This window comes from Arachis stenosperma, chromosome 9, assembly GCF_014773155.1.
Source record: "Arachis stenosperma cultivar V10309 chromosome 9, arast.V10309.gnm1.PFL2, whole genome shotgun sequence".
Classification (NCBI taxonomy): Eukaryota; Viridiplantae; Streptophyta; class Magnoliopsida; order Fabales; family Fabaceae; genus Arachis; species Arachis stenosperma.
The window spans coordinates 109,992,693-110,002,152 of record NC_080385.1 but is presented as its reverse complement, the minus strand read 5'-3'; the positions used below and the strand labels follow the sequence as shown (position 1 = coordinate 110,002,152).

General features: G+C 42.7%; 2 non-coding genes across 2 annotated transcripts; one reads left to right on the top strand and one right to left on the bottom strand.

Annotated features, from left to right (window-relative positions):
* Positions 1 to 573: 573 nt before the first annotated feature.
* Positions 574 to 680, bottom strand: LOC130953459 (small nucleolar RNA R71). Its single transcript, XR_009075629.1, has one exon. It is a non-coding gene; the product is annotated as a small nucleolar RNA R71 (small nucleolar RNA).
* An 8,291-nt stretch (positions 681 to 8,971) lies between these two features.
* On the top strand, positions 8,972 to 9,079 carry LOC130953167 (small nucleolar RNA R71). Its single transcript, XR_009075339.1, has one exon. It is a non-coding gene; the product is annotated as a small nucleolar RNA R71 (small nucleolar RNA).
* Positions 9,080 to 9,460: the final 381 nt, after the last annotated feature.

Here is a 9,460-nt window from a genome sequence, read left to right as displayed (position 1 = left end):
GGGGGAGCTTCAACTTCCTTCAATTCAGAACCTGAAAGAAACCTCCAAAGACTAAGGAGGGAAGTAAGAGGGAAAGGAGTTGTTGGTGCTGAGGAAGAGGAAGAGTATTTTGACACCAACATGGAGGAAAACTTGGAAAACAATCATGAAGGAGAAGCTCACAACCATGCTAGAGAAGGCCTTGCAAACCATGCTGGGCAGGAAAGGAGAGTTCTAGGCTCCTACATCAATCCAAATCCAGGAAACTGTGAAATTAGCATCCAGAAGCCCACCATACATGCCAACAACTTTGAACTAAAACCCCAGCTCATCACCCTTGTTCAGAACAACTGCTCATTTGGAGGAAGTGCTCAAGAAGATCCCAATCAACATCTAACCACCTTCCTGAGAATTTGTGACACTGTGAAGTCTAATGGAGTCCACCCGGATGTCTATAGGCTGCTTTTGTTCCCTTTTTCACTTAGGGACAAGGCATCCAAGTGGCTTGAATCCTTTCCAAAGGAGAGCTTAACAAATTGGGAAGATGTGGTAAACAAATTTTTGGCAAGATTCTACCCTCCTCAAAGAATTAAAAGGCTGAGAGCTGAGGTGCAGACTTTCAGGCAACAAGATGGTGAGACTCTCTATGAGGCATGGAAGAGGTTCAAGGACTTAACAAGAAGATGCCCACCAGATATGTTCAATGAATGGGTTCAACTTCACATTTTCTATGAAGGTCTTTCCTATGAGTCAAAGAAGGCTGTAGATCATTCATCAGGGTGCTCTCTAAACAAGAAAAAAACCATTGAAGAGGCCATAGATGTCATTGAAACAGTAGCTGAGAATGACTACTTCTATGCCTCTGAAAGAAGTAACACTCGAGGAGTAATGGAGCTGAACCACATGGATGCATTGCTAGCTCAAAATAAGATGATCACTAAGCATCTAGCAGATCTCACCAAGAAGGTGGAGGAAAACCAAGTTGCAGTAGTCATCACTTCATCACCAACTCAAGAAGGAGTGAATATAGGAGAAGAAGATGACTGGGAACAAGCCAACTATGTTGGAAACTCACCTAGACAAATCCATAACCCATACTCTAAAACTTATAACTCTGGATGGAGAAATCACCCCAACTTTGGTTGGGGAAATCAACAAGACCAAGGTCAAGACCAGAGACGCCACAACCTCAATTACAACAACAATGCAACTCACCAACATACCTCACAGAGATCCTATCAACACCCACCCAACCACCCTTCTCACCCACCTAACCCCAATCCACCATCACTAACGAACGATAGAATTTCAAAAATTGAGACTCTACTTGAAGATTTATGTAGAGAAGTCCAAGACAACAAGGTGTTTAAGGAAGAAGTGCGAGCCAATATCAAAAACCAAGGAGAAAACATCAAGAGACTGGAGTCCCAAGTAGGGTATCTATCTCAATAAATTCCCAAACCCACTGACGGATTTCCCAGTGACACGGAGAAGAACCCAAGAGGAGAAACAAAGAAAGTAAGGTGGGAAGAATGTAAGATGATCACCACAAGTGATGAGAGGAGTATGAAGGAAGTAGAACACCTCCAAGACAATCAAAAGGGAAACCAGGAAGAAAGAGACCATGCACCCCAACCTACACTCAAGGAAGAACTGAAGAGAAGGGAGATACTGAACCCATATGTACCCTTTACCCAAAGGCTTAAAAGTGGTGTAGCAAGGAGAATGTATTCAAGGTTCCTCGACATGTTTGCATCCCTTGATGTAAATATATCATTTATTAAAGCCCTCCAGCAAATGCCTTCCTACATAAAGTATATAAAGGAGCTATTAACCAGAAAGAGTTCATTGAAGGGTGGACAAACAATAAAGATGAATAGGGATTGTAGTGCTCTCATTCAACTAGGGCCACCCATAAAGAAGAAGGATCCAGGGAGTTTCCACATTCCCTATGCCATAGGAGAAACAATGATTGATAAGGGACTCTGTGACTTGGGAGCAAGTATCAACCTAATGCCTCTATCCCTCATGAAAAAGCTTCAAATTAACTAGCTAACACCCATAGATGTAATCATCAAATTGGCTGACAAAACTCAAAAACAGGCACTAGGAGTGGTTGAGAATATGTTAGTAAAGGATGGAAACTACTTCCTCCCCACAGACTTTGTTGTCCTAGAAATGGATGAAAATCCTATTCACCCCATCATTCTGGGAAGGCCATTCTTAGCCACAGCCAGAGCACTCATAGAAGTGGAGCGAGGAGAGCTAGTGCTGAGAATACATGATGATCAGCTCACCTTCAATGTTTTCAACCTCTCACAAGAAGCAGATCATGATAACAAAAAGTCGGAGGAAAAGCAAACAAAAGAGCTGACAATAGAGCTAAACAAGGGAGCACAAGCACCACACTTCATGACTCCTATGGTTAACAACCAATGTGATCAGAAGGAGCAACAGCCAAGTGTACTCCAAAAGGAACCAGACCCACCAGAGTCATATGAGATGGGCATCAAAACCACTCTCAAATAGGAAACCACAAGGAACAAGGTGACATCAACGAACGCAAGAAAAAAGGTCCCAAGGGGATGGAAAAACAAGAAAATACCTACAGAAGATTTCTCGCCAGGAGATGAAGTGGTCTCTACATACTTTCCATCTATACCACCTGGTGGGCGAAATTGTGAACAATACTTTTTCACAACTCAAATAATCCCCGGTAATGAACTCCAAGAACTTGGTGCGCTCAATACCATGGCATTACACAACTTCGCACAACTAACCAGCAAGTGCACTGGGTCGTCCAAGTAATAAACCTTACGTGAGTAAGGGTCGATCCCACGGAGATTGTTAGTATTGAAGCAAGCTATGGTCATCTTGTAAATCTTAGTCAGGCAAACTCAAATGTATATGATGATGAACGAAAATAACATAGAAGATAAAGATATGATACTTATGTATATCATTGGTGTAAGAGCTTCAGACAAGTGTATGAAGATGCCTTCCCTTCCGTCTCTCTGCTTTCCTACAGCCTTCATCCAATCCTTTCTTACTCCTTTCCATGGCAAACTCATGTAGGGTCTCACTGTTGTCAGCAGCTACCTCCCATCCGCGCAGTGAAAGCTAATGCACACACTCTGTCACAGTGCTGCCAGTCACCGGTTTGGTTCCCTCCCTACCGGAATAGAATAACTCTTTTGCGTCTGTCACTAACGCCCAGTAGGTTACAGGTTTGAAGCACGTCACAGTCATTCAGTCATTGAATCCTACTCAGAATACCACAGACAAGGTTAGACCTTCCGGATTCTCTTGAATGCTGCCATCAGTTCTTGCCTATACCACGAAGACTCTGATCTCACGGAATGGCTGGCTCGTTTGTCAGGCGAGCACTCGGTTGTCAGGCGATCAACCATGCATCGTGCAATCAGAAATCCAAGAGATATTCACTAAGCCTCAGATGCTTGTAGAACAAGAATGGTTGTCAGTCACCTTGTTCATGGGTGAGAATGGTGATGGGCGTCAATCATCACCTTCATCATGTTGAAGAACGAGTGATATCTTGGTAAAAGAACAAGCGGAATTGAATGGAAGAACAATAGTAATTGCATTAATACTCGAGGTACAGCAGAGCTCCACACCTTAATCTATGGTGTGTAGAAACTCCACCGTTGAAAATACATAAGCATAAGGTCTAGGCATGGCCGAATGGCCAGCCTCCCAATGATCTAAGATAGCATAACAAATAGCAGATAGCTACCAAGATGTTCTAAATACAATAGTAAAAGGTCCTACTTATAGAAAACTAGTACATAGATGAGTAAATGACATAAAAATCCACTTCCGGGCCCACTTGGTGTGTGCTTGGGCTGAGCACTGAAGCAAATTTCGTGTAGAGACTCCTCTTGGAGTTAAACGCCAGCTTTGGTGCCAGTTTGGGCGTTTAACTCCCATTTGGGTGCCAGTTCCAGCGTTTAACGCTGGGATTTCTTGAGGTGACTTTGAACGCCGGTTTGGGCCATCAAATCTTGGGCAAAGTATGGACTATCATATATTGCTGGAAAGCCCAGGATGTCTACTTTCCAACGCCGTTGAGAGCGCGCCAATTGGGCTTCTGTAGCTCCAGAAAATCCGCTTCGAGTGCAGGGAGGTCAGAATCCAACAGCATCTGCAGTCCTTTTGAGTCTCTGGATCAGATTTTTGCTCAGGTCCCTCAATTTCAGCCAGAAAATACCTGAAATCACAGAAAAACACACAAACTCATAGTAAAGTCCAGAAAAGTGAATTTTAACTAAAAACTAATAAAAATATACTAAAAGCTAACTAGATCATATCAAAAACATACTAAAAACAATGCCAAAAAGTATACAAATTATCCGCTCATCACAACACCAAACTTAAATTATTGCTTGTCCCCAAGCAACTGAAAATCAAATAAGATAAAAAGAAGAGAATATGCAATGAACTCCAAAAACATCTATGAAGATCAGTATTAATCAGATGAGCGGGGCTTTTAGCTTTTTGTCTCTAAATAGTTTTGGCATCTCACTTTATCCCTTGTAATTTAGAATGATTGGCTTCTTTAGGAACTCAGAATCCAGATAGTGTTATTGATTCTCCTAGTCAAGTATGATGATTCTTGAACACAGCTACTTATTGAGTCTTGGCTGTGGCCCAAAGCACTCTGTCTTCCAGTATTACCACCGGATACATACATGCCACAGACACATAATTGGGTGAACCTTTTCAGATTGTGACTCAGCTTTGCTAAAGTCCCCAATTAGAGGTGTCCAGGGTTCTTAAGCACACTCTTATTGCCTTGGATCATAACTTTATTTCTTTCTTTTTCTTTCTTTTTCTTTCTTTCTTTTTTTTCTTTTTTTCGTTTTTTTTTTTTCGCTTGCTTTCTCTTTTTTTTTTGTATTCACTGCTTTTTCTTGCTTCAAGAATCATTTTTAATGATTTTTCAGATCCTCAGTAACATGTCTCCTTTTTCATCATTCTTTCAAGAGCCAACATTCATGAACCACAAATTCAAAAGACATATGCACTGTTCAAGCATACATTCAGAGAACAAAAGTGTTGCCACCACATCCAAAATAATTAAACTATTATAAAATTCAGAATTCATGCAATTCTTTCCTTTTCAATTAAGCACGTTTTTATTCAAGAAAGGTGATGGATTCATAGGACATTCATAACTTTAAGGCATAGACACTAAGACACTAATGATCACAAGACACAAGCATGGATAACATAAAGCACTAAAATTCGAAAAAAAAACAAAGGAATAAAGAACAAGGAAATCAAGGAATGGGTCCACCTCAGTGATGGCGGCTCTTCCTTGCTTTTGAAGGTCCTATGGAGTGCTTGAGCTCCTCAATGTCTCTTCCTTGCTTTTGTTGCTCCTCTCTCATGATTCTTTGTTCTTCTCTAATTTCATGGAGGAGAATGGAGTGTTCTTGGTGCTCCACCCTTAGTTGTCCCATATTGGAACTCAACTCTCCTAGGGAGGTGTTTACTTGCTCCCAATAGTTTTGTGGAGGAAAGTGCATCCCTTGAGGTATCTCAGGGATTTCATGATGAGAGGGGTCTCTTGTGTGCTCCATCCTTTTCTTGGTAATGGGCTTATCCTCATCAATGGTGATGTCTCCCTCTATGTCAACTCCAACTGAATAACAGAGGTGACAAATGAGGTGAGGAAAGGCTAACCTTGCCAAAGTGGAGGTCTTGTCCGCCACCTTGTAGAGTTCTTGGGCTATAACCTCATGAACTTCTATTTCTTCTCCAATCATGATGCTATGGATCATGATGGCCCGGTCTATGGTAACTTCGGACCGGTTGCTAGTGGGAATGATTGAGCGTTGTATGAACTCTAACCATCCTCTATCCACTGGCTTGAGGTCATGCCTTCTTAATTGAACCGGCTTGCCTCTTGAATCTTGCTTCCATTGTGCGCCCTCTTCACATATGGTTGTGAGGACTTGGTCCAACCTTTGATCAAAGTTGACCCTTCTAGTGTAAGGATGCTCATCTCCTTGCATCATAGGCAAGTTGAATGCCACCCTCACACTTTCCGGACTAAAATCCAAGTATTTCCCCCGAACCATAGTAAGATAATTCTTTGGATCCGGGTTCACACTTTGGTCATGGTTCTTGGTGATCCATGCATTGGCATAGAACTCTTGAACCATCAAGATTCCGACTTGTTGAATGGGGTTGGTAAGTACTTCCCAACCTCTTCTTCGGATCTCATGGCGGATCTCCGGATATTCACCCTTTTGAGTGAAAAGGGGACTTCGGGGATCACCTTCTTCAAGGCCACAACTTCATAGAAGTGGTCTTGATGCACCCTTGAGAGGAATCTATCCATCTCCCATGACTCGGAGGTGGAAGCCTTTGCCTTCCCTTTCCTCTTTTTAGAGGTTTCTCCGGCCTTGGATGCCATAAATGGTTATGAAAAAGCAACGCTTTTACCACACCAAACTTAAAATGTTTGCTCGTCCTCGAGCAAAAGAAGAAAGAAGAGAGTAGAAGAAGAAGAAATGAGGAAGAGGGAGATGGTAGTGTGTTCGGCCAAGAAGGGTAAGAAAGGGTGTTTAGGTTGTGTGAAAATGAAGGGGTAAAGAGGGGTTTATATAGGAAAGAGGGGGATGAGGGTTCGGCCTTTTGAGGGTGGGTTTGGGAGGGAAAGTGGTTTGAATTTGAAGGGTGAGGTTGGTGGGGTTTTATGAAGGATGGATGTGAGTGGTGAAGAGAAAGATGGGATTTGATAGGTGAGGGGTTTTTGGGGAAGAGGTGTTGAGGTGATTGGTGAATGGGGGAAGAAGAGAGAGAGTGATGGTAGGGTCCTGTGGGGTCCACAGATCCTGTAGTGTCAAGGAAAAGTCATCCTTGCACCAAATGGCATCAAAATCCACGTTTTGAGCCTTTTCTGGCGTTAAACGCCGGGCTGGTGCCCATTCCTGGCGTTTAACGCCAGGTTTTTACCCTTTACTGGCGTTTAACGCCAGTCTGGTGCCCCTTTCTGGCGTTAAACGCCCAGAAGGGTGCCAGACTGGGCGTTAAACGCCCAACTGCTAGGCTGACTGGCGTTTGAACGCCAGCAGCATCTTCCTCCAGGGTGTGCTGTTTTTCTTCCTGTTTTTCATTTTGTTTTTGCTTTTTCCATTGTTTTTGTGACTTCTTATGATCATCAACCTACAAAAAAGATAAAATAACAAAAGAAAATAATTAATTATAAAACATTGGGTTGCCTCCCAACAAGCGCTTCTTTACTGTCATTAGCTTGACAGCGGACTCTCATGGAGCCTCAGAGATGCTCAGAGCCGTGTTGGAACCTCCCAACACCAAACTTAGAGTTTGAATGTGGGGGTTCAACACCAAACTTAGAGTTTGGTTGTGGCCTCCCAACACCAAACTTAGAGTTTGACTGTGGGGGCTCTGCTTGGCTCTGTTTTGAGAGAAGCTCTTCATGCTTCCTCTCCATGATGATAGAGGGATATCCTTGGGCTTTAAACACCAAGGATTCTTCATTCACTTGAATGATCAACTCTCCTCTATCAACATCAATCACAGCCTTTGCTGTGGTTAGGAAGGGTCTGCCAAGGATGATGGATTCATCCATGCACTTCCCAGTTTCTAGGACTATGAAATCAGTAGGGATGTAATGGTCTTCAATCTTCACCAAAACGTCCTCTACAAGTCCATAAGCTTGTTTTCTTGAGTTGTCTGCCATCTCCAGTGAGATTTTTGCAGCTTTCACCTCAAAGATCCCTAATTTCTCCATTACAGAGAGAGGCATGAGGTTTACACTTGACCCCAAGTCACACAAGGCCTTCTTGAAGGTCATGGTGCCTATGGTACAAGGTATAGAAAACTTCCCAGGGTCCTGCCTCTTTTGAGGCAATTGCTGCCTAGACAAATTATCTAGTTCTTTGGTGAGCAAAGGGGGTTCATCCTCCCAAGTCTCATTTCCAAATAACCTGTCATTTAGCTTCATGATTGCTCCAAGGTATTTAGCAACTTGCTCTTCAGTGACATACTCATCCTCTTCAGAGGAAGGATACTCATCAGAGCTCATGAAAGGCAGTAGGAAGTCCAAGGGAATCTCTATGGTCTCAGTTTGAGCCTCAGATTCCCATTGTTCCTCAGTGAGGAACTCAGAGGAGATTGGTACACGCCCACTGAGGTCTTCCTCAGTGGCGTCTTCCTCCTCTTTTTCCTCTCCATATTCGGCCACGTCTATGGCTTTGCACTCTCCTTTGGGATTTTCTTCTGTATTACTTGGGAGAGTACTAGGAGGGAGTTCAGTAACTTTCTTGCTCAGCTGACCCACTTGTCCTTCCAAATTCCTGATGGAGGACCTTGTTTCATTCATGAAACTTTGAGTGGTCTTTATTAGATCAGAGACCATTGTTGCTAAGTCAGAAGTATTCTGCTTAGAGCTTTCTGTCTGTTGCTGAGAAGATGATGGAAAAGGTTTACCATTGTTAAACCTGTTTCTTCCACCATTATTATTGAAACCTTGTTGAGGTCTCTCTTGATTCTTCCATGAGAGATTTGGGTGATTTCTCCATGAAGAATTATAGGTGTTTCCATAGGGTTCTCCTAGGTAATTCACCTCTTCCATGGAAGGGTTCTCAGGATCATAAGCTTCTTCCTCAGATGAAGCATCCTTAGTACTGTTTGGTGCATTTTGCATTCCAGACAGACTTTGAGAAATCAAATTGACTTGTTGAGTCAATATTTTATTCTGAGCCAAAATGGCATTCAGAGTGTCAATCTCAAGAACTCCTTTCTTCTGACTAGTCCCATTGTTCACAGGATTCCTTTCAGAAGTGTACATGAATTGGTTATTTGCAACCATTTCAATCAGTTCCTGGGCCTCAGTAGGCGTCTTCTTCAGATGAAGAGATCCTCCTGCAGAGCTATCCAAAGACATCTTGGATAGTTCAGAGAGACCATCATAGAAAATACCTATGATGCTCCATTCAGAAAGCATGTCTGAGGGACATCTTCTGATTAATTGTTTGTATCTTTCCCAAGCTTCATAGAGGGATTCTCCATCCTTCTGTCTGAAGGTTTGGACTTCCACTCTAAGCTTACTGCATCTTTGTGGTGGAAAGAACTTTGCCAAGAAGGCATTGACTAGCTTTTCCCAAGAGTCCAGGCTTTCTTTAGGTTGAGAGTCCAACCATATTCTAGCTCTGTCTCTTACAGCAAAAGGGAATAGCATCAGTCTATAGACCTCAGGGTTAACCCCATTAGTCTTGACTGTGTCACAGATTTGCAAGAACTCAGCTAAAAACTGATGAGGATCTTCCATTGGAAGTCCATGAAACTTGCAATTCTGTTGCATTAGAGAAACTAATTGAGGCTTAAGCTCAAAGTTGTTTGCTCCAATGGCAGGGATAGAGATGCTTCTCCCATAGAAATCAGGAGTAGGTGCAGTAAAGTCACCAAGCACCTTCCTTGCATTGTTGGC